We start from the raw sequence: 22,628 nt of genomic DNA on the forward strand, positions 1-22,628 counted from the left end.
GCTCCAGATAACGTGGCAGGCAGGAGTCACCCAGATGCGGCCTTCGCCCCAGGGGCTGACCGCGCACGGCAGACCGCGCTAGCCCCGGCCCCAGCAGAGGGAAGCGCCAAACCCGGAGAGGGTGGCGAGGGGGGCGGGGAAAACAGGGGCCTCACCTCGAGTCGGAGGGGGTCCTGCTAGCTGGGTGCCTGGTGCTATCCAGCCTCAGTGCTTTGGGAGGCAGACGGGCTGGCCGAGACCAAAAGGTCCCCGTTTTTTAAGCCCATCAACGAGGGGGCGTGGTTGCTTTGCTGGGCCCCGCCCCGAGCTGTGCCCTGCGAGGCTCTGCCAGGCCTGGCCCGGGTCTTCACCCGCGCAGGAGCCTCAGATCTGGCCTCTTCTTTCTCAGTTCTGGTTCTTCTAACTTCTTTTCTCCTGCTTGCCCTTTCTTCTCTAAATCTTTTTAAAATTCAATTCCTCTTTATTTTTCTCTTTTCTTCTTCATTCTTCCATTCACTCACCTTTTCCCGTTTCTGTTTCTTTACCCTTTCTCTCATTTTTCCATAGTACCATTTTGACAAAACACAAATTGGAGATATGACTTCGGTTGAGCAGCTTTTATTTGCCAAAGCAATACCTGGTAAACTTATATTAATTTTTTTTTAATAGTCAGTAGCCAGAACTAACTGCCCTTTTTCTCAATGATGTATTTAGATACCACCTATCGAGGACTTACTATGCTTTCAGCAATTGTGTTTTTATATGCATTATTTTTGTTAAACGTTGCCTGAGGTACGTATAATTAGCTTCATCATACAGATGAAGAAACTGAGGCTCAGAGAAAGTAAATGATTTGTCTTCACACAGGTCACAGGTCACACAGCAAGAGCAGAGCAGTGAAACACACAGACTCCAAAGTGTTGGGGCTCAGAAAACGACACTCCAAAAGGAAGGCCTCAGAAGCAGCCTCACAGAAAAAAAGTTATTTGAATCCTCTTGCCTTCCTGTCTCTGGCCCCACATTCTCCCTCAAGGCTTGCCTTAGAAACTGGAATTCTTCTTCCCCAAGGCAGGTCCTAGAAACCCAAAAATATTATTCTAATCTCCCCAACTTTTCATGTAAAAAACAGACCATAAAGAAATTACCCGACCCACTTTTTCTGATTGTAGGTCTCAAGACCCCCATTCCACAGAGGGTCCTGCCCAATGCACAGAAGGAAGGAATGCACCACAGAGAAGCCAAATAAAATCTAAACAGACAGGCTTTGCCAGGTTTCCCCACTCAGTCTATTCACATTACATTATACACTTTGGTCCAATCCTATTTCTACACAGCTGGTTATACTTTGTTTGAACCTAAACATAAAAATGGACTGTTCCCCTGTATCTTGGGTCTTCATTCTGAAGGCTCCCATGTCACTTAAAACTATGATCAAATAAATTTGTATCCTTCTCTCCTATTAATCTGTCTTTTGTCAGTTGATTTTCAGCAAGCATTCAGAGAACAAAGGGAAATTTTCCCTTTGGTCCTACAAAAGTCCTCACGCAGAGAATGTACAGCACAAGGAGGTTGCATTATACGAGGTACAAGGACTAGTTTATGGTCCTTAAAATGTTTCCTCTTCTTGAAGAGGCGGCATTGTGGTACATACATCATGATCATATAAAAACTGTTGCACAGATATAAGATGTCCCAGCCACAGCAGGACCAGAAAAGTGAGCTATTTGGCTCCTTGCTTAGGAAGTGATTGTTTCTCTTCATTTAATCAAAGGACAAGATGTTGTCATAATCATGTTGCCAATGAAACACTTCCCAGAGATGAATGATGTGAACTGTGGACCCAATTCCCACAACCCACAAAGAGCAAGAAACTTGTCTTTAATTGTCTAAAGAATGATGCCTTAGGTATCTGGTTTGGATATCTCTATTTGCCTATTAAATGATTTTTTGTTTTGTTTTAAAGACAAGCCTTCAGAAACTAGCTATTTCGTTCTTCATTGTCAATCATCTTAAAAATCTTGCCAACTGCATGATGACAAGTGTTAATTCATAACTAAATAAAATTTTCCAGGCTTTTTCAGAAATGTCATCCATCATTTTTAACCTTTTTAAATGAATGTGGTCCCAATGATTTGGCAAAGCTGCTAAAATCAGTATAAGCAATTTGAAGCAAGAGAGATTAAATATCACCTATCTTATTCCTTCAAATGATAACGTTTCAAGCTACCTGTGTCAGGTGAGCAAGAAGCCTAGTATTTTTCTAGAGACCTTAGCATCTGCCTCACAATTGTTCTCAGGTAACCTAGATTTTTTCAGTCCAAAGAGGCCGTTCTGCTTCCAAATACCTACTGAAAGTGAAATGCAAAATCTGTCGGTACACAGGGAAGTCTTAGTGTTCAGATTCGATTGTGGCAAAGCTGCAAACTGGTCTCACAAATCCAAAGGATCTTTGGTCTAATATTGTCAAAGTAGTTCAGAAAGCTGCAGAGACCTCAGTACAGGATGCATTACCCCTGAGTTCCCAAAGGGGCAGTATCTAAAACTCTGGTCCCATCTGCAGCCACTGTTCCTAACCCTAAGAACATCTGCTGTGCCCAGGTGTTGTCAGGGGCAGGGGACAGCAGCACAAACTCTGCTTCCTGGCATGATGTCCAGCTCCTCACTCTTCCAACCTTCCCTAAGGGGAGTTCCCTCTTGGAGGCCTTTGGTATCCTTTCCTGTCAGCTGACTCCCATCTTATGAGAGAGGTTGTAATTACGCTGAACCTCAGAATGAAAGAGAGGTGAGATCCAATGCCCTGACACCTCCCCAGACAGCTGAGTGTACACAAGAGAGTTCTAGGGAAGGGTGGCCTTTGTGAAGCCACAAGAAGGTCTGTTATCCTTTTCCAAAGGCAAGGATGACAGTGCTTACTTGCCCTGTATTTGCATAATAAAGAGAGGCCACCACAGGAATGAGTGGGCAATTTCCCTCCCCAGAAATCATGCGCATCTTGCCAACTGCACTTAGTCTTTGGAGTTGACTTATTTTAAATGACCTCTCTCTTCATTAAAAAAACAGTTTTAGTTTCTACATACCACGATATTCTCAGTTAACAGTTAATGATTTAAGTGGACTCTGACCTAATATAATTATATATATACCATGGCAGCTGGTCAGGGGTGGAGTGACCAGGATAGCTAATAAGATCTTACATTTTGCTACCATAATAAAGTATCATATTCACCTTGTACTCTATAAAACATTCTCAAACCAACACAATTGAAAAGTTACCGCCTTCCTCTGAACTCCCGTATAGCATTCTACTGTTGGAAGCACTCATTGGATGCTTAACATTTATGGTGTTGGGTATATACACACATGTATTCTTCCTCACCCCATGTCAACTTTTTTATCAGCTCATAAGTGGCTCATGAATGGACATCATTTTAGTTATTCTTTGACTCTCCCACAGTGCCTGAGTAGGAATTCGGCAATGCTTTAATTGTTAAGCTAGGCAATTTATTTTTCTCTTACCTTCTAAGATAAGGGTACAGCTTTTCCTAGCCTTGTAAGACCAAAAGGAACAGTAACATTTCACATCCAAAACACGCGGCTCCTGTAAAAGAAGCCACAGAGGCTAAGTTTGCCTTGGACTTGGAAAAGACAGCTGAATAATGGCCAGGACTAAGAAACTATTTAACAACCAACTTTCAATAGCAACAGTTTTATAAACAAGAAGACACAGCATACAAACTTTAGCAAAAAAGTGCCCAAATGATAAATGTGAAGCAGGAACTAAGAGACCCAACAAAAGCACCTCTAGGTTATCTGTTTTTAGAAACATTAATCCCACTCTGAAAGTCAAATAAATCCCTACAAACATTAAAACAAAACTCAGAGGTCTAATTATTCTCTCTAAGAAGTTTGCTCTTTCAGGTATTCTACGCTTGATGATTATTTCAACAGATACTGATAAAGTATGAAAAGGAGTGTTGACACAATTTTAGAAACAGGAATATGAAATGTACCTGACAAACCTAATATCTTACTGTATGTATAAAATTGACAGACATCGTGATCAGGCGCAATAATGTTAATGTGCAAGTCATCAAAATGGCCAGTGTGAAATTTCCGTCTAGAAGCAGAGAAAAGAGACCGCCCCCACCCCTCCTGGGCACGTGCAGGTCATTACAAATCCAAAAGCTTGTGCCTCAGGCAATGCCACAATCTGAGACAAAAGAAATCCACAAAATGGCATCAAAGAAAACTGTGTAACTGCCCCAAGAATTACTGGCAAAGGTCTCTTCCATGCTGTTTGAAACACCTGTAATTCAATCTTGCAACTAAATGTGCATTTACTCAACAGTATTAGTAGTAAAATAAGCATTAGGATATTTCTATCAATATGCATTGGTGCCTGGAGATGACTGTCTTTTTGTTTGAGTACTTTGACTTTCACATTCTTGATTTCTTCAATGAGTCTTTCTTGCCTACCTTCAGAATCCCAGAATTGAATAGTCACATTTGTTTCTCCTTCTTCATCAGTCACCAGATTTATGGTAAAGTTTATAACATACAATGATATCTTCTTGGTCAAATAAAGGGTTCAGTTCATCTATAAAAGAGAGACATTACAAAACTGGATTTAAAAAACAAAGTCCAGCTATATGCTGCCTATAACAGACATCCTAAAAGAAACAACAGAGAAAAGTTGAATATAAAGGGATAAAAACAAGACATAATAGTTAAATATTCACCAAAAAAAGCTGGTGAAATGATATTATTATAATTCAGAAGAGGATTTAAGGCAACATTCATAAAGAGCATATAACAATGCAGAAATTCTATGCACCTGATAATATACTACTCAGCAAAACCATTAGAATTATAAGAAAAAAATGAATAAAACTACACAATAGTGGGAGATTTTAACACATCTGTCTCAAAAACTGATAGATCAAGTTAACCAAAAACTAGTTACATACACACACACACAAGCACACACACATCAATATGTGCATACATATGGACAGAGGGGGACTGCAAATGATAAAGCAAACAGGGCAAAGGTAAATAATTGGTGCATTTGGGTAAAGTCTATGGAAAAGTTATATGTACTATGTTTGGAATTTGCCTGCGTTTTAAACAGTATCAAAATAAAGATCATAAAAAATCCCATCCAAATAAGTAAATTAAAAACAATAAGTTTCCCATCCTATGTGAGGAATTGGAAAAAGAACATCGGATAAAAACTTTTTAAAAAGCAGAGAGAGGGAGATAATACAAGGGCAGAAATTGACCGGCACAGTAGCTCTCGCCTGTAATCCCAACACTTTGGGTGGCCAAGGCAGGTGGATCACCTGAGGTCGGGAGTTTGAGACCAGCCCAGCCAACATGGTGAAACCCTGTCTCTACAAAAATATAAAAATTCGCCGGGCGTGATGGCAAGTGCCTGTAATCCCAGCTACTCGGGAGGCTGAGGTGGGAGAATCACTTGAACTCAGGAGGTGGCTGTTGCAGTGAGCTGAGATTGCGCCACTGTAGTCTAGCCTCTAGCCTGGACGACAGAGCGAGACTCAATCTCAATAAAAAAAAAAAAAAAGTAGAAATTAGTGAAACAGAAAGCAATGAAACAATAGGGGAATAAGACTGATATATGTTTCTTTGAAAAGACTGACAAAAAATAAAGATAAACCTCTAACTGTACTGTTTAAAGGGGAAAGAAAGAAAAGTACAAATGAAAATCATTAAAAACGAAATGGAATGGCTAAAGACACAATAGAGATTTGGGAATATAAAAGAATAACTTGAACAACTTTATAACATCTTTATAAAGGATAGATAACACATGTATTTACATTTAAATAGCAATTTTGAATCAATTAATACTTGCAGACTTTCTTTCCAAAAAGATAGCTAATGCCTTTCTTTCCTTCTAATTCCTAGTCTTTACTTACGATTTGACCTGCGTAATATAACAATAGTGATAAAATCCCAAATCAGAGGCACCAAAAAAATCCCACTTCAATGTCACCTTTGCCAAACTGGCATTTAGAGAGGGCCTTAAAACTTGTTTTTTCTGATGAAGGATTCATATAAAATCTTTGTATATATTTCTGTAAATATAATTTTTAATACATAATATTTTCGCACAATTAAAAATGCAGGTAAGTATACAGTAAAAGTCTTCTCCAATGTCTGTTTTCCATCAAGTACTTTTCCTTACAGACAAAATTTCCAGAGTCTTGGGTATATTTCCAGAGATGTTCTATGTTATATACAACAGACACGGCACACACACACACACACACACACACACACACACACGCACACAGATATTTTATACTATATATACTCTTCTGGACCTTTATTTTTCCACTTAAAAATAGGTATTTGACAATATATATTGGACATCACTCCATAATAAATAGTTTACATTTTTTAAAAAAATTGCTTCACATTCAATTAAACGTTAGTATAGTCTAGGATACGTTCAAGTCACAAACAATCCTCAAATCTCAGTGGCTTAAAACCACAAAGTTGTTTCTTGTTTTGTTTTGTTTTTTCTGAGACTGAGTCTCACTCTGTCGCCCAGGCTGGAGTGCAGTGGCGCAATCTCGGCTCACTGCAAGCTCCGCCTCCCGGGTTCACGCCATTCTCCTGCCTCAGCCTCCCGAGTAGCTGGGACTACAGGCGCCCGCCACCATGCCTGGCTAATTTTTTGTACTTTTAGTAGCGATGGGGTTTCACCGTGTTAGCCAGGATGGTCTTGATCTCCTGACCTCATGATCCTCCTGCCTCGGCCTCCCACAGTGCTGGGATTACAGGCATGAACCACCACGCCCAGCCCACAACGTTTTATTTCTAGCTCCTGCTACATGTTTATCATGAGTTGACCAGAAGTTCTATTTCATGTCTACACTACTAGGGAACCCAGACAAATGCATCTGGCTCTATCTGGTCACTTTGGCAGTAGGAAAGAGAACTGTAGAGAGAATCACTGAAATGAAATAATTTAGTCTAAAAGTGGCAGATGTCATTTTTGTTTACAACTTTGGACAAAGAGGTCACATGGCCACTTATAACCAAAATGGTACCAGGAAATACTGAAAATATTTGAACATCTCTAATAACAACCAGAGGATATATCATACTTTAAAAATTGGTTTTCTACTGATGATTGTTTGTTTTCATCCTTTATTTACTACAAATAAACACCATAATAAAAGTGCACGTGTCATTTTTCGCATGTGAATATATCATAGGATATATTCCTAGAAGTAGAGTTTTGCATGTATCTTTAGAAGTCCACCCGTGGAGAATTAGTCCCAGTGGAATGAGCCAGCCAAGTGGTTGTGTAGTTGCGTTTCCGAAACCGGTAGCGCTTGCAGCATGGCTGACCAACAGACTGAAGAGCAGATTGCAGAATTCAAAGAAGTTTTTTCGCTATTTGACAAAGATGGTGACGGAACTACAACAACAAAGGAATTGGGAGCTGTACTGAGGTCTCTTGGACAGAATCCTACAGAAGCAGAGTTACAGGATGTAATTAATGGAGTAGATGCTGATGGTAATGGCACAATTGACTTCCCTGAATTTCTGACAAAGATGGAAAGAAAAATGAAAGACACAGACAGTGAAGAAGAAATTAGAGAAGCATTCCGTGTGTTTGATAAGGATGGCAATGGCTATATTGGTGCTGCAGAACTTTGTCATGTGATGACAAACCTTGGAGAGAAGTTAAGTTGATGAAATGATCAGGGAAGCAGATATTGATGGCAATGGTCAAGTAAACCATGAAGAGTTTGCATAAATGATGACAGCAAAGTGAAGACCTGGTACAGAGTGTGTTAAATTTCTTGTACGAAATTGTTTATTTGCTTTTTCTTTGTTTGTAACTTATCTGTAAAAGGTTTCTCCCTACTGTCAAGAAAATATGCATATATAGTAATTAGGACTTCATTCCTCCATGTTTTCTTCCCTTATCTTACTGTCATTGTCCTGAAACCTTCTTTTAGAAAATTGATCAAGTAACATGTTGCATGTGGCTTACTCTTGATATATCTAAGCCCTTCTGCACATCTAAACTTGGATGGAGTTGGTCAAATGAGGGAACATCTGAGTTATGCCTTTTTTTAAAGTAGTCTTCTTTAGGAACTGTCAGCATGTTGTTGTTGAAGTGTGGAGTTGTAATTCTGTGTGGACTATGGACAGTCAACAATATATACTTAAAAGTTGCACGATTGCAAAATGGATGTATTATCTAGGTACTTGTACGCTATTCTTTTGTACTGCTGGTCCTGTACCAGAAACATTTTCTTTTACTGTTACTTACTTTTAAATCTTTGTTTAGCCACTTAAAGACAATCTGCTTATGGCACAATTTTCCTCAAATCCATTCCAAGTTGTATATTTGGGAGGCCGAGGCGGGCAGATCACAAGGTCAGGAGTTTGAGACCAGCCTGACCAACATGGTGAAACCCCATCTCTACTAAAAATACAAAAAAACTTAGCTGGGCGTGGTGGCGCATGTCTGTAATCCCAGCTACTCAGGGGGCTGAGGCAGGAGAATCGCTTGAACCCGGGAGGTGGAGGTTGCAGTGAGCCAAGATTGCACCACTGCATTCCAGCCTGGGCAACAGAGCAAGACTCAGTCTCAAAAAAAAAAAAAAAAAAAATACAATTTATACCCCCTCCTAAAAAAAAAAAAAAAGAAGTCCACCTGTGGCATGAAGCACCCCAGGGATTCAGTTTATCCACACTTGACACACAGTGAACACAGATTATTACAATGTTTCCATTTTGGGGGTGGCAGGTGATATTTTTTAGAAATCTTCCAGAGACACAGTTGATTACAGCTACATTCTCTGAGCTAGAATAGGAAACAGGTATGGCTATAATATTTTGTGTTTTAATTCTTAGTCCCAATATTCTCATCAATTATTTAATTTCAATCAAGTCAGAATTACAGTTCTGGATGTTGCACCAAACCATGATTAGGAGATGGAATCCTCTAATTATTTATTTTTACTAGATTTCCCAATAGGCCCATAGGAGGTTGTGTCATATTAAAATATGATTCTATGATCACATTAATTTGAAAATATCAGGTTAATCAAAGTGAATTTTTAACCACAGAACTTTTCACGGCCTCATAATATGAGTGCAAAAACTGGAAATTTGTTTTTTTTTTTTTTTGAGACAGAGTCTCGCTCTGTCGCCCAGGCTGGAGTGCAGTGGCGCAATCTCGGCTCACTGCAAGCTCCACCTCCCGGGTTCACGCCATTCTCCTGCCTCAGCCTCTCCGAGTAGCTGGGACCACAGGCGCCCGCCACCACGCCCGGCTAATTTTTTTGTATTTTTAGTAGAGACGGGGTTTCACCGTGGTCTCGATCTCCTGACCTCGTGATCCGGCCGCCTCGGCCTCCCAAAGTGCTGGGATTACAAGTGTGAGCCACCACGCCCGGCCAAAAAACTGGAAATTTGTAACGGGGGAGGAGGGTGGAGCAAGATGGCCAAATAGAACCCACCAAATTGTCCCCCCAACAGGAACATAAAATTGGGCAAATATCTACACTAGAAAGTACCTTCACAAGAAGCAAAAATCAGGTGAGCAATCACAGTACCTGATTTTAACATTATATCAAAGAAAAAGGCACTGAGGAGGATAGGAAAGACAGTCTTGAATTACCAATGTCACTCCTCTGCCTTCCCCTGGTAGCCCTGCATGGCATGGAGAGAAAATCTGTGTGCTTGCGGGAGGGAGAGTGAAATGACCGTGGGGCTTTGCAATTCAAGTCAATGCTGTACACAGTGAAAAGCAACATGGGGAAGAATTCAGCCAGTATCCAAAAAGGGAGCATTTAGACCAGCCCCAGCCAACGGGGAATAGTTCACCCCAGTGGTCAGAACCTGAGTTCCAACAAGTCCCATCACTGCAGGCTAAGGTGCTCCAGGTCCTAAATAAACCTGAAAGGTAGTCTAGGCCACAACGACTGCAATTCCTAGGCAGGTTTTGGTGCTGTGCTGGGCTTGGAGCCAGTGGACTTGGGGTGCAGGTGACCCAGTGAGATACCATCTGGGGTGTTTAAAGGAGTGCTTGCGCCACCTATCCCCCAACCTCAGGCAGCTCAGCTCACAGAGCTAGGAGAGACTTTCTGCTTGAGGAGAAGAGATGGGAATGTAAAGAGAACTTTGGCAACTTGTATACCAGCTCCGCCACAGTAAAATTAAGCACCAAGCAGAATCTTGAATCCCCTCTTTCAGGCCCTGGCTCTCAGGTGACATTTCTAGAGCCACCCTGGACCAGAAAGGAGCCCGTTGCCCATATGGGAAAGACATGAGACTGGCAGGATTCACCATCTGCTGCCTAAAAAGCCCTTCTTGGGCCTTGAATAAACATCAGCAATAGCTGGGCAGTAGTCACCATGGGCTTTTGGCAAGAGCCAGTACTGTGCTACCTTCAGTTGTGACCCAGCACAGTCCCAGTGGTGGTGGCCAATGGGAGTGCATGCATCACCACTCTCCAAATTTTAGAGCATGGAAAAAGAGACTCCATTTGTCTGGAGGAAATCAAGGGAAGAGAACAAGAGACTCTGCCTGCTAATCCAGGAAATTCTACCTGATCTTGCTGAAGGCCTCTTACTGAGTTTGCAATAGTCACAGCATTACAGGGTTTGGGGTGACCCCTCATGCAGATTGGTGACAGTGACCAAATACTTAAATCAAAACACAATTCTCTTTGAATACTTGGAAAACTTTCTTGAGAAGGATGGGTATAAACAAACTCAGACTCTGAAGAGAAGAATAAATACCTAACTCTCCAATGCTCAGACATTGACAAACATGCACAAGCTTCAAGACCATCCAGGAAAGCATGACTTTACCAAATGAAACAAAAAAGGCACCATGACCAATCCCAGAGTGACATAAATATGTCCTCTGACCTTTCAGAGAAAGAATTCAAAATAGCTGTTTTGAGGAAGCTCAGTGAAATTCAAGATAACATAGAGAATGAAATCAAAATCATATCAGATAAATTTAACAGAGATTCAAATAATTAAAAAAAAATCAAGCAGAAATTCTGGAGCTGAAAAATTCAAATGACAAACTGAAGAATGCATTATAATTTCTCAACAGCAAAATGGATCAAGCAGGAGGAAGAATTAGTGAGCTTGAAGACAGGCTATTTGAAAATATGCAGGCAGAGACAGAAAAAAGAATAAAAAAGAAGGAAGCATGCCTGCAAGATCTAGAAAATACCCTCAAAAGTGCAAAACTAAGAGTTATTAGGCTTAAAGAGGAGGTAGAGAGATCAGGGTAGAAAGTTTACTCGAAGAGATAATAACACAGAACTTTTTAAACCTAGAGAGAAGTATCAATATTCAAGTACAATAAAGTTACAGAACACCAAGCAGATTTAAGCTAAGTAAGACTACCTGAAGGCATTTAATAATCCAATTCCCAATGGTGAATGATAATGAAAGGATCCAAAAAGCAGTAAGAGAAAAGAAACGAATAACATACAATGGAGCTCCAATACATCTGGTAATAGACTTCTCAGTGAAAATCTTACAGTCCAGGAGAGAGTACCATGACATATGTAAAGTGCTGAAGGGAAAAAACTTTTATCCTAGAAAATTATATCAAAAAAAATCCTTCAAACATAAAAAAGAAAGCTTTTCTCAGACAAAATAAAAGATTTCACCAATACCAGAACTGTCATACAAGATATGCTAAAGAGAGTTCTTCAGTGGGAAAGAAAATGATATGAATGAGAAATAAATCATTGAAGGTACCTAACTCACTGGTAATAGTAAATACATAGACAAATACAGAATAACATAACACTAATTGTTGTGTATAAACTACTCATATGATGAACAGGAGGACTAAAACATGAACCTATTGAAAACAGTAAGTACAGAAACTTCTCAAGACATATACAGTATAATATAATAGAAATAGAAAATAAAAAGTTAAAAACTGGGGAGATAAAGTATATAATTTTTATTAGTTTTTTCTTTGCTTGTTTGTTAGTTTGGCTGTTTTTGCAATTGGAGTTATGTTGCCATCAGCTTAAAATAATGGGTTATAAGATGTTATTTGTGGCCAGGTGTGGTGGTTCACGTCTGTAATCCCAGTTGGGAGGCCGAGGTGGGTGGATCACCTGAGATCAGGAGTTCAAGATCAGCCTGGCCAACATAGTGAAACCCTGTCTCTATTAAAAATACAAAAAATTAGCCAGGTGTGATGGCAGGCACCTGTAATCCCAGTTACTCGGGAGGCTGAGGCAGGAGAATTGCTTGAACCTGGGAGGCAGAGGTTGCAGTTATCTAAGATTGCACCACTGCACTCCAACCTGGGCAACAAGAGAGAAACTCCATCTCAAAAAAAAAAAAAAAAAAAAAAAAGATGTCATTTGCAAGCCTCATGGTAATTAAATTAAAACATAAAAAAACTACAACAGCTACACAAAAAATAAAAAGCAAGAAATTAAAACATGCCACCAAAGAAAATCACTTTAATAAAAAGGAAGACAGGAAAGAAGGAAATAATGAAGACCACAAGAAGACCACAAAACAACCACAAAATAAGTAAGAAAATGACAGTATTAAATCCTTACCTATTAATAATAACATGGAATATAAATGGACTAAATTCTCCAACTAAAACACAAGAGACTGGCTAAGTGGATTAAAAAAACAAGCCTTGGCCAGGCGTGGTGGCTCACACCTGTAATCCCAGCACTTTGGGAGGCCAAGTCAGGCAGATCACCGGATGTCGGGAGTTCCAGACCAGCCTGACCAACATGGAGAAACCCTGTCTCTACTAAAAATACAAAATTAGCAGGGCATGGTGGCACATGCCTGTAATCCCAGCTACTTAGGAGACTGAGGCAGGAGAATTGCTTGAACCCAGGAGGTGGAGGTTTTGGTGAGCTGAGATCACACCATTGTACTCCAGGCTAGGCAACAAGAGCAAAACTCCATCTCAAGAAAAAAAACAAACAAAAAACACACAAGAAGCACACTTCACCTATAAAGACATAAATACACTGAAAATGAAAAGATGGAAAAAAAATATTCCATGCAAATGGAAACCAAAAAAGAACAGGAGTACCCATACTTATATCAGATAAAATAGATTTCCAAAAAAAGAAAAAACCATAGAGACAAGGAAGGCCATTATATAACGATATAGGGATCAATTTAGCAAGAGGATATAACAATTCTAAACATATACGCACCACACACTGAGGGTATATATATGTGTGTGTGTGTGTGTGTGTGTATGTGTATACACACACACACACACACACACATATATATATGTATGTATAGATTTACAGGGAGAGATAGACTGCAACAATAATACCTGGAGATTTCAACACCCCACTAGCAGCATTGGACATATCTTCCTGAGAGAAAATCAACAAAGAAACATCAGACTTAATCTGCACTATAGAACAAATGGAATTAATAGGTATTTACAGGACATTTCATTAAACATCTACAGAATACACATTCTTAGCCTCAGCACGTGGATCATTCTCAAGGTTAGATCATATGTTAGCTAACAAAATAAGTCTTAAAATTTTTTTAATTGAAATTATGTCAAGTATCTGCTGCTCTGACCACAATGGACTAAAATTAGAAATCAATAACAAGAAGAATTTTGGAAACTATACAAACACACGGAAATTAAACAATATGCTCCTGAATGTCCAGTGGGTCAATAAAGAGATTAATAATTTTAAAATTTCCTGAAACAAACGATAATAGAAGCACAACATACCAAACCTTGTGGGATATAGTAAAAGCACTAAAAAGAGGAAAGTTTAGAACTTTAAGTGCCTATATCAAAAAGTAGAACTTCAAAACAAACAAACAAACAAAACCCCTACAACCTAACCCATCTTAAAAACTAGAAAAGCAAGTGCAAACCAAACCCAAAATTAGTAGAAGAAAAGAAATAATAAAGATCAGAGCAGAAATAAATGAAATTAAAATGAAGAAAACAATACCAAAGATTAATGAAACAAAAAGATGTTTTTTGGCAACAAAATCAACAAACCTTCAGCCATAGTAAGAAAAAAAGAGAGAAGACCCAAATAAATAAAATCCTAGATGAAAAAGGAGACATTACAACAGATACTGCAGAAATTCAAAGGATTGTTAGCGACTAGTACAAACAACTATATGCCAATAAATTGGAAAACCTAGAAAAAAGGGATAAATTCGTAGATGCATGCAACCTACCAAGATTAAACCATGAAGAAATCCAAAACCTGAATAAGACCTATGACAAGTAATGATTGAAGTCATAATAAAAAGTCTCCCATCAAATAAAAGCCCCAGGACCTGATGGCTTCACTGCTGAATTTTACCAAACATTTAAAGAAGAACTAATACCAATCCTACTCAAACTATTCCAAAAATGAGCTTGGAAGTATTCCAAGCTCATTTTACAAGGCCAATATTAACCATTATGTCAAAACCAGACAAAGACACATCAGAAAAAGAAAACAATAGGTCAATATCTCTGATGAATATTGATGCAAAAATCCTCAACAGAATACTAGCAAACTGAATTCAACAACACATTAAAAGGATTATTCTTCATGACCAAGTAGGATTTATCATAAGGATGCAAGGATGTTTCAGTATACACACATCATTCAGTGTGATAAATCATATCAACACAATGAAGGACAAAAATCATATGATCATTTTAATTGATGCTTAAAAGCATTTGATAAAACTCAACTATAGGCACCTACATCAAAAAAGTGAAAAAACTTCCAATAAACAACCTAACAATGCATCTTGAAGAAGTAGAAAAGCCAGTTCATCATAAAAACCCTCAAAAACTGGGTACACAAGGAACATACCTCAACACAAGAAAAGTCATATACAACAGACCCACAGCTAGTATCAGTCTGAATGAGGAGATCTGAAACAAGAATGCCCACTTTCACCACTATTATTCAATATAGTACTGGAAGTCCTAGCTAGAGCAATCAGACAAGAGAAATAAATAAAGGGTATCCAAATTGGAAAGAAAGATGTCAAATTATCCTTATTTGCAGATGATATGAACTTATATTTGGAAAAACCTAAAGACTCCACCAAAAAACTATTGGAACTGATAAGCAAATTCAGTAAAGTTTGAGGATACAAAATCAATATACAATAATCAGTAGCATTCCTATAAGACAACAGCAAACAATATGAAAAAGAAATCAAGAAAGTGATTCCATTTATAATAGCTACAAACAAAATAAAGTACCTAGGAATAAATATAACCAAAGATAAGGACAATCTCTCCATGAAAACTATAAAACATCGATGAAAGAAATTGAAGAGGACACAAAAAATGGAAAAATATTCCATGTTCATGAATTAGAAGAAATGGTATTATTAAAATCTCAATGCTACACAGAACAATCTACAAATTCAGTGCAATCCCTATCAAAATATCAATAACATTCTTCACAGAAATAGAAAGAAACTCTAAAATTAATATGGAACCACAAAAGACCCAGAATAGCCAAAGCAATCCTGAGCAAAAATAACAAAACTAGGGAATCACTTTACCTGAAAATTAACTACAGAGCTATAGTAACCAAAACAGCATGGTACTGGCATAAAAACACATACACAGACCAATGGAACAGAAAGGATCCCAGAAATAAATCCATATATCTTCATAGAACTCATTTTCGACAAAGATGCCAAAAATATATATTAGGGAAAGAACAGTCTCTTCAATAAACAGTGCCTGGAAAACTATATTCATATTCAGAAGAATGAAACTAGATCCCTATCTCTTTCCACATACAAAAATCAAATCAGGCCAGGTACAGTGGCTTATGCCTGTAATTCCAACACTTCAGGATGCTGAAGCTGACAGATCACATTAGGCCAGGAGTTTGAAACTAGCCTGGCCAACATGGCAAAACTCTATCTCAACTAAAAATACAAAAAATTAGCTGGGTGTGGTGGTGTGCGGCTGTAATCCCAGTGAATGGGGTGGCTTAGGCAGGAGAATCACTTGAACCCAGGAAGCAGAGGCTGCAGTGAGCCAAGATCGCACCACTGCCCTCCAGCCTGGGCAACAGAGCAAGACCCTGCCTAAAAAAAGAAAAACAAAATCAAATCCAAATGGATTAAAGATGTAAATCTGAGACCTCAAGCTATGAAAGGGCTAACAGAAAACATTGGGAAGACTCTGTAGGAAATTGGTTTGGGCAATGATTTCTTGAGTAATACCCTATAAGCACAGGCAACTAAAGCAAAAATGGACAAATGGGATCATATCGAGTTAGAAAGCTTCTGCCCAGCAAAGGAAGCAATCAACAAAGTGAAGAGACAGCCCACAGAATGGGAGAAAATATTTGCAAACTATTCATCTGACAAGGGATTAATAACCAGAATATATAAGAAGTTCAAACAACTCAAGAGGAAAAAAAGTCTAATAATCCTATTTTTTAAATGGGCAAAAGATCTGAAAAGGCATTTTTCAAAAGAAGACATACAAATGGCAACCAGGTATATAAAAGGTGTTCAATGTCATTGATTACCAGACAAATGCAAATCAAAACTACAATGGGATACCATCTCACCCCAGTTATATACTTTTATCCAAAAGACAGGCAATAACAAATGCTGGCAAGGATGTGGAGAAAAGGCAACCCTTGTACAGTGTTGGTGGGAATGTAAATTATTAATACAGCCTCTATGGAGAACGGTATGGAGCTTCCCCAAAACACTAAAATAGAGCTACCAAATGATCCAGCAATCTGACTGCTAGGCATAGACCCAAAAGAGAGGAAATCAGCATATTGAAGTAATATCTTCACTCTTAGATTTATTGTGGTATAATAGCCAAGATTTGGAAGCAAATTATGTGTCCATCAACAGACAAATGGATAAAGAAAAAGCAGTACATATACACAATGGAGTATGATTCAGCCATAAAAAAGAATAAGATCCTGTCATTTGCAAGAACTAGAGGACATGGATGGAACTGGAGGATATTATGTTAAGTGAAATAAGCCAAGCACAGAAAGACAAACTTCACATGTTCTTACTCATTTGTGGGCACTAATAATTAAAATAATTGAACTCATGGAGATAGCAGAATGATGGCTGGGAAGGGTAGAGGGGAGGCAAGGTGAGTGGGGATGGTTAATGGTACAAAAATATAGTTCGATAGAATAAATAAGATCTAATATTTGATATCACAACAGGGTTACTTCAGTCAGCAATAACTTACAGTACATTTTCAAATAACTAAACGTGTATCACTGGAATGTTCTTAACACAAAGAAATGATAAGCGAGGTAATAAATGTCCCACTTACCCTGATGTGATTATTATGCATTGTATGCCTACATCAAAACATTTCACGTACCCTATACACGTATGTATGTACTATATACCTATAAAAATTAAAAATTAAAAAAATTTAAACATTTTAAAATGAGAATTATAATAAATCCAGAAAAAATACATTTTATTATAATAATATATGAGTTATTTTCACACTATTACACTAGCAGCAGATGTCACTTTTCCAGATGGCCTTTGTTTCTCTGCCGTACTCTCTTGTTTGTGCAAAGACCAATCTAGCACCTAACACTGTCAAAGCTAAATAAATGTTTGTTGAATGAAAAAAAAAAAAAAAAAGAATACACCAGGTAGTTCCTCAAATTTATTTGACCACGGAGATAATGTTTTACGAGCTTCTGCCTAGAGAGCCTAATTCTCAACAGAACATATTTAGGGAAATATTGGCTTATAGTATTAAAAACATAATTCGACAAGTAATTATTGAGCATTAATTATATTCTAGCCCTATGGCAATCATTCCATGCTTATAGAAAAGCAGGCTAAAGTCCTCATTTCAAGTAGTTTGCAGGCTCTTGGGAAATAAACAACAGGAAATATATAGCAAGTCACAGCGGTTTACACAGAACATAAATGAGCATTTGCCTGAGACAAAATAATTATTTAATATTCAATACAGAGTCTGACACATTTATTCAATTCAAGTGTCTGTTTTGGTGACCAGTCACAATTTCATTTTTAAGGATGTAAAATATTTAGTAGAGGAGAATACTTTCTTTCAGTCTAAAGTGTTCCCCAGTGAAATTTGAAAGAAACAAATGTTATCTCAGTCGATTCATACCTTTAATTTTACTGTTTCCTCCTTCCACAGAAGTGAATAAAACAACTGCCTGACTAAAGAGGAGGTATCTTATGGTTTAAATGATTGAAGCTCCACTACCAAAATAAGGGAAAAAAAACAATCTCTAGAAGCAAGTTTCAAACTAAAAATAGGTGTTTTGGACTTTTTTATTTCTCAGTTTTTTTCAGCCATATCATAAATGTTTAGATTGACAAACATGATCCAAGTAAAATCATCACATAATGATCCCCTTAAAACAAATGTCATTTTGTGCAGTTAATTTTTGATTATTCTTTGGCACCTGCTAAGCTTCTTCCAAATGAAAAACTGTACTCTTACTGGCACATTACTGGTGTAATGTCCTGAAATATGTTAATATTATTCATGATTTAGTTCTTAAGCACATTTTAACTGAATTATCTTGAGTTAGGATATAAACAAAATGACTTGACAAATAAATGTTTGAAAAAGAAATTGACGTAATTTCTTTAATGTTTATTCTTCTATTACAAAGTTTGAGGAACTATAAGAATCACATTTTGATTATTTCTTTTCGATACTATTTATTTTTTATCTGAGACCATTTAGTTTAATCATCTGCCTAAATCAAAATGTACAGGATAGGTCATTAGGTCTACTCGTTGTTCCATTAACCATCGTTTTAAAACAGCTTCAGCCGTGCTTGGGAAAGGCTGACTTGTGTTAAGTAATATACGCCCTCTAGTGGATGAAGATGGAGAAGAACGTATTTGAGTTTTTCACTTAGGGATAGTTATGAGTTCAATTTCTGAGCACTAATTCTGTTTTCTGGCTAGGATTTCCCCCAAAATGTAACACTTTGAGGCAAGGCATGGTGGCTCATGCCTGTAATCTCAGTACTTTGGAAGGCTGAGGCAGGAGAGTCGCTTGAGGTTAGGAGTTCCAGACCAGCCTGGGCAGCATAGTGAGACCCGATCTATACCAAAAATTTAAAAATTAGCCAGGTGTGGTGGCACATGCCAGTAGTCCCAGCTACTTGGGAGGCTGAGACGAGAGGATTGCTTGAGCCCAGAAGGTTGAGGCTGCAGTGAGCCACGATCCCATCACTCACTACACTCCAGCCTGGGCTACAGAGTGAGGCCACAATCTCAAAGAAGAAGAAGAAGGAGGAGAAGAAGAAGAAGAAACACTTTGTTATGTTAAATTTACAAAGGCTCCATCAAGTAGTGTATGAATTTTCCTTGTGGTTTAATTTCATCTCCATTATTGTCTTTTTGTGCCATCATGGTTCTCTTCATCTTTAAAGTCAGTCAACAAATATTTATTGGATGCCTGCCATGTGTCAGGCATAGCTCTATGCACTTGGGAACAAAACAATTTGAAATCCTGTAATTGTAAAATTTAAAACAATATCAGATAATGGTCATTGTGTGGTTCCTACATACCAGACCACATACTTAGTTATTTGCAATTATTATTGAACTGAATGCCTAAGAACCCTGTTTGAAAACTGAGGAGCTTAGGCTGGACACCACAGCTCACGCCTGTAATCTTCGCATTTGGGGAGGCTGAGACAGGTGGATCATCTGAGGTCAGGAGTTCAAGACCAGCCTGGCTAACATGGTGAAACCCCGTCTCTACTAAAAATACAAAAATTTGCCGGGCATGGTGGCGGGTGCTTGTAATCCCAGCTACTAGGGAGGTTGAGGTGGGAGAATCACTTGAACTCGGGAGACAGAGGTTGCAGTGAACCAAGATTGTGTCATTGCACTCCAGCCTGGGCCACAGAAGTGAAACTCTGTCTCAGGAAAAAAAAAAAAAAAAAGAAGAAGAAGAAGAGGAAAAGAAGAGAAGAAGAGGGAAAAGAGGGAGAAGAAGAAGAAGAAGAAAAGAAGAAGAAGAAAAGAAGAAGAAGAAGGAGAAGGAGAAGGAGGAGAAGGAGAAGGAGAAGGAGAAGGAGAAGGAGAAGGAGAAGGAGAAGGAGAAGGAGAAGGAGAAAACAACTCAGGGGCTAAGACACTTGCCAAAGGTCACACAGAAAATCTGAGCCTTGTGGCCTTGTTTTGATTTTTATTATGGTATTTTAAAATTTTCCCCTGAAGCTAAAATGTATGCTCCATGAGGGCAGGGAGGTGTCTAGTTGTTCATCACCATAACCCTGGGACCTGAAACCTGCCACTGGGTTCTCCAGAAATATCTGGTTAAATGACTTAAGGATAATGAAATAAATGAGCAGAGAGTTGAACTCTGGACTAATTGACACCAAAGCCCTTCTCACCAATGTCTCTACTGCCTGCATGAGTGTCCAGAAAACAGGAAGCAACCTGGACACTTACTGGATGGCTCAATTGATTTATTTCAGAGCTGTATGTCGGTTCCAATTTTTTAAAGAGTAGGCAAAGAAAATGAGTCTAAAATGAGCAAGATCTGGTTCTTTAGAAGATTTAAAAATCTTTGGCCAGGCACGGTGGCTCATGCCTATAATCCCAGCACTTTGGGAGGCCGAGGTGGGCGGATCACCTGAGGTCAGCAGTTGGAGACCAGCCTGACCAACATGGAGAAACTCCATCTCTACTAAAAATACAAAATTAGCTGGGCGTAGGGGTGCATGCCTGTAATCCCAGCTACTTGGGAGGCTGAGGCAGGAGAATCGCTTGAGCCCAGGAGGCAGAGGTTGCGGTGAGCCGAGATCGCACCATTGCACTCCAGCCTGGGCAACAAGAGCGAAACTCCATCTCAAAAAAAAACAAAAAAAATCTTTAAGCAGAATCTCATTTGCCAATTCTCCTGAATTTTACCACTAGAGAAAACAGGGAGAAGCCAAAGTGCCTTCACCCATGAAGGAATGTATTCCCCTTAAAGGGCCATTCATGCTCTTGGGCTGGAGAGTGGAGCTGGACAGAATTGAGCTTCCCTTTCACTTGCTGAGAAACCTGCTGTGAGTAGCCTCTCATGCCAGTACAAATGGGTTCATTTCCTTGATTATTATATGCTCTATACCATTATTTGCCACTAACCTAGTGACTTAAGAGTACGATAGCTGTCATTCAGATTTATTAACCTTTCTTTGTATGTTTGAAAGTCATTATGAGTGTACTGGCTTAAGCTAATAGCAGATTAGTAAATATTGAAAGAGTCATCTTGCCATTTGAAGTGTTTTCTGGCTAGAATAAATGTTTGTTCAGGTTGTAGCCCTGCCCAGGTAATCACCAGGTAAAAATGCAGGATCAACTTCCAGTGCTGGAACAAGCAGGATAAATTACTAGGTGCAGGAATGGGTTTTATGGTGGATCTCTCTTAACCTATTATTTAGGTTTATATTTTAAAGGGGAATTATCTATGCTTGCTCCTATTACACTGGACAGAGGAAAACAAACCAAAAGGAGGAAACAGGACAAAGGTTATTTCAGGACAGTAGTTATAAAAATAAAACCAAACAGGGTGATCCCAAATATCACAAATCGGGAGGCCTAGCCTGTCATCCAAACTTTATTACAATCACAGGGGTGGTTCTCCTCTCCTTGTTAAGTCTTTTCTGTATGAGTTTTGAAAGATAAATTTGCCAATTGATTCCTTGCAGTTCTTCCTTCGTGTCACCTGATTGTTTTCTCCATAGTCAAATTGTGCTCTTAATTGATAACCAACATCTTAGGTCAAGATATCAGCTCCTGGTGGGTTTGAATGCTTTCAGTCACTTTTTTTTTTTTTTTTTTTTTTTTCTGTGATGGAGTCTCTATGCCCAGGCTGGAGTGCAGTGGCTCTATCTCGGCTCACTGCAAGCTCCACCTCCCAGTTCAAGCAATTATCCTGCCTCAGCCTCCTGAGCAGCTGGGATTACAGGCACCTGCCACCATGGTTAGCTAATTTTTTGTATTTTTAGTAGAGATGGGTTTTCACCATGTTGGCCAGGTCTCGAACTCCTGACCTCAAGTGATCTGTCCACCTAGGCCTCCCAAAGTGCTGGTATTATAGGCATGAGCCACCATGCCCAGCTTCAGTCACTATTTTTATTTTATACATAACAACTTCCTTGACAAGCCTTTCTTCAAGAGGATGGATCCACACTAAGATCCTCTAAGGAGGATCTTTTACCTCTGATCTCATCCTTTTGCATTTCTGCAATCCTCTCTTTTCCCATAGTGTCAACTATCACCTCAGCAGAAAAATCTGTCTTCCTAATTCTCCCTTCCCAAACTCAGGTGGCGATTCCAGCTGCCCCCTGGGCATCTCTGCTTGGACTTCCTACTGTTGCTTGAAGCTCAACATGCCCCCAAAAGAACTCATCTCCAAATCTGCTCCTGTGTCACCATCTCCCTAATCTTTGCCAAAATCCTATGGATGATATCTCCACTAAGAGTTTTGGATCTGTCCCCATCCTGTGAGTTTCTGCTGCCTACAGTCAGGTTTCCATCACTCATTCTTTCTTGGACTACTGTAAGTCTTTTAACCAGCTTCAGTCATTTCCAAATATACCCGTCTGCATGCTGCTATTC

The 22,628-nt window shown here is 38.9% G+C and overlaps 2 pseudogenes; one reads left to right on the plus strand and one right to left on the minus strand.

Annotated features, from left to right (window-relative positions):
• Positions 1-194: 194 nt before the first annotated feature.
• On the minus strand, positions 195-4,558 carry LOC129485755 (sodium/bile acid cotransporter 5-like; annotated as a pseudogene).
• A 2,724-nt stretch (positions 4,559-7,282) lies between these two features.
• LOC129485831 (calmodulin-alpha-like) lies at positions 7,283-8,292 on the plus strand (annotated as a pseudogene).
• Positions 8,293-22,628: the final 14,336 nt, after the last annotated feature.

The sequence above is a fragment of the Symphalangus syndactylus genome, chromosome 7, assembly GCF_028878055.3.
Source record: "Symphalangus syndactylus isolate Jambi chromosome 7, NHGRI_mSymSyn1-v2.1_pri, whole genome shotgun sequence".
Lineage (NCBI taxonomy): Eukaryota > Metazoa > Chordata > Mammalia > Primates > Hylobatidae > Symphalangus > Symphalangus syndactylus.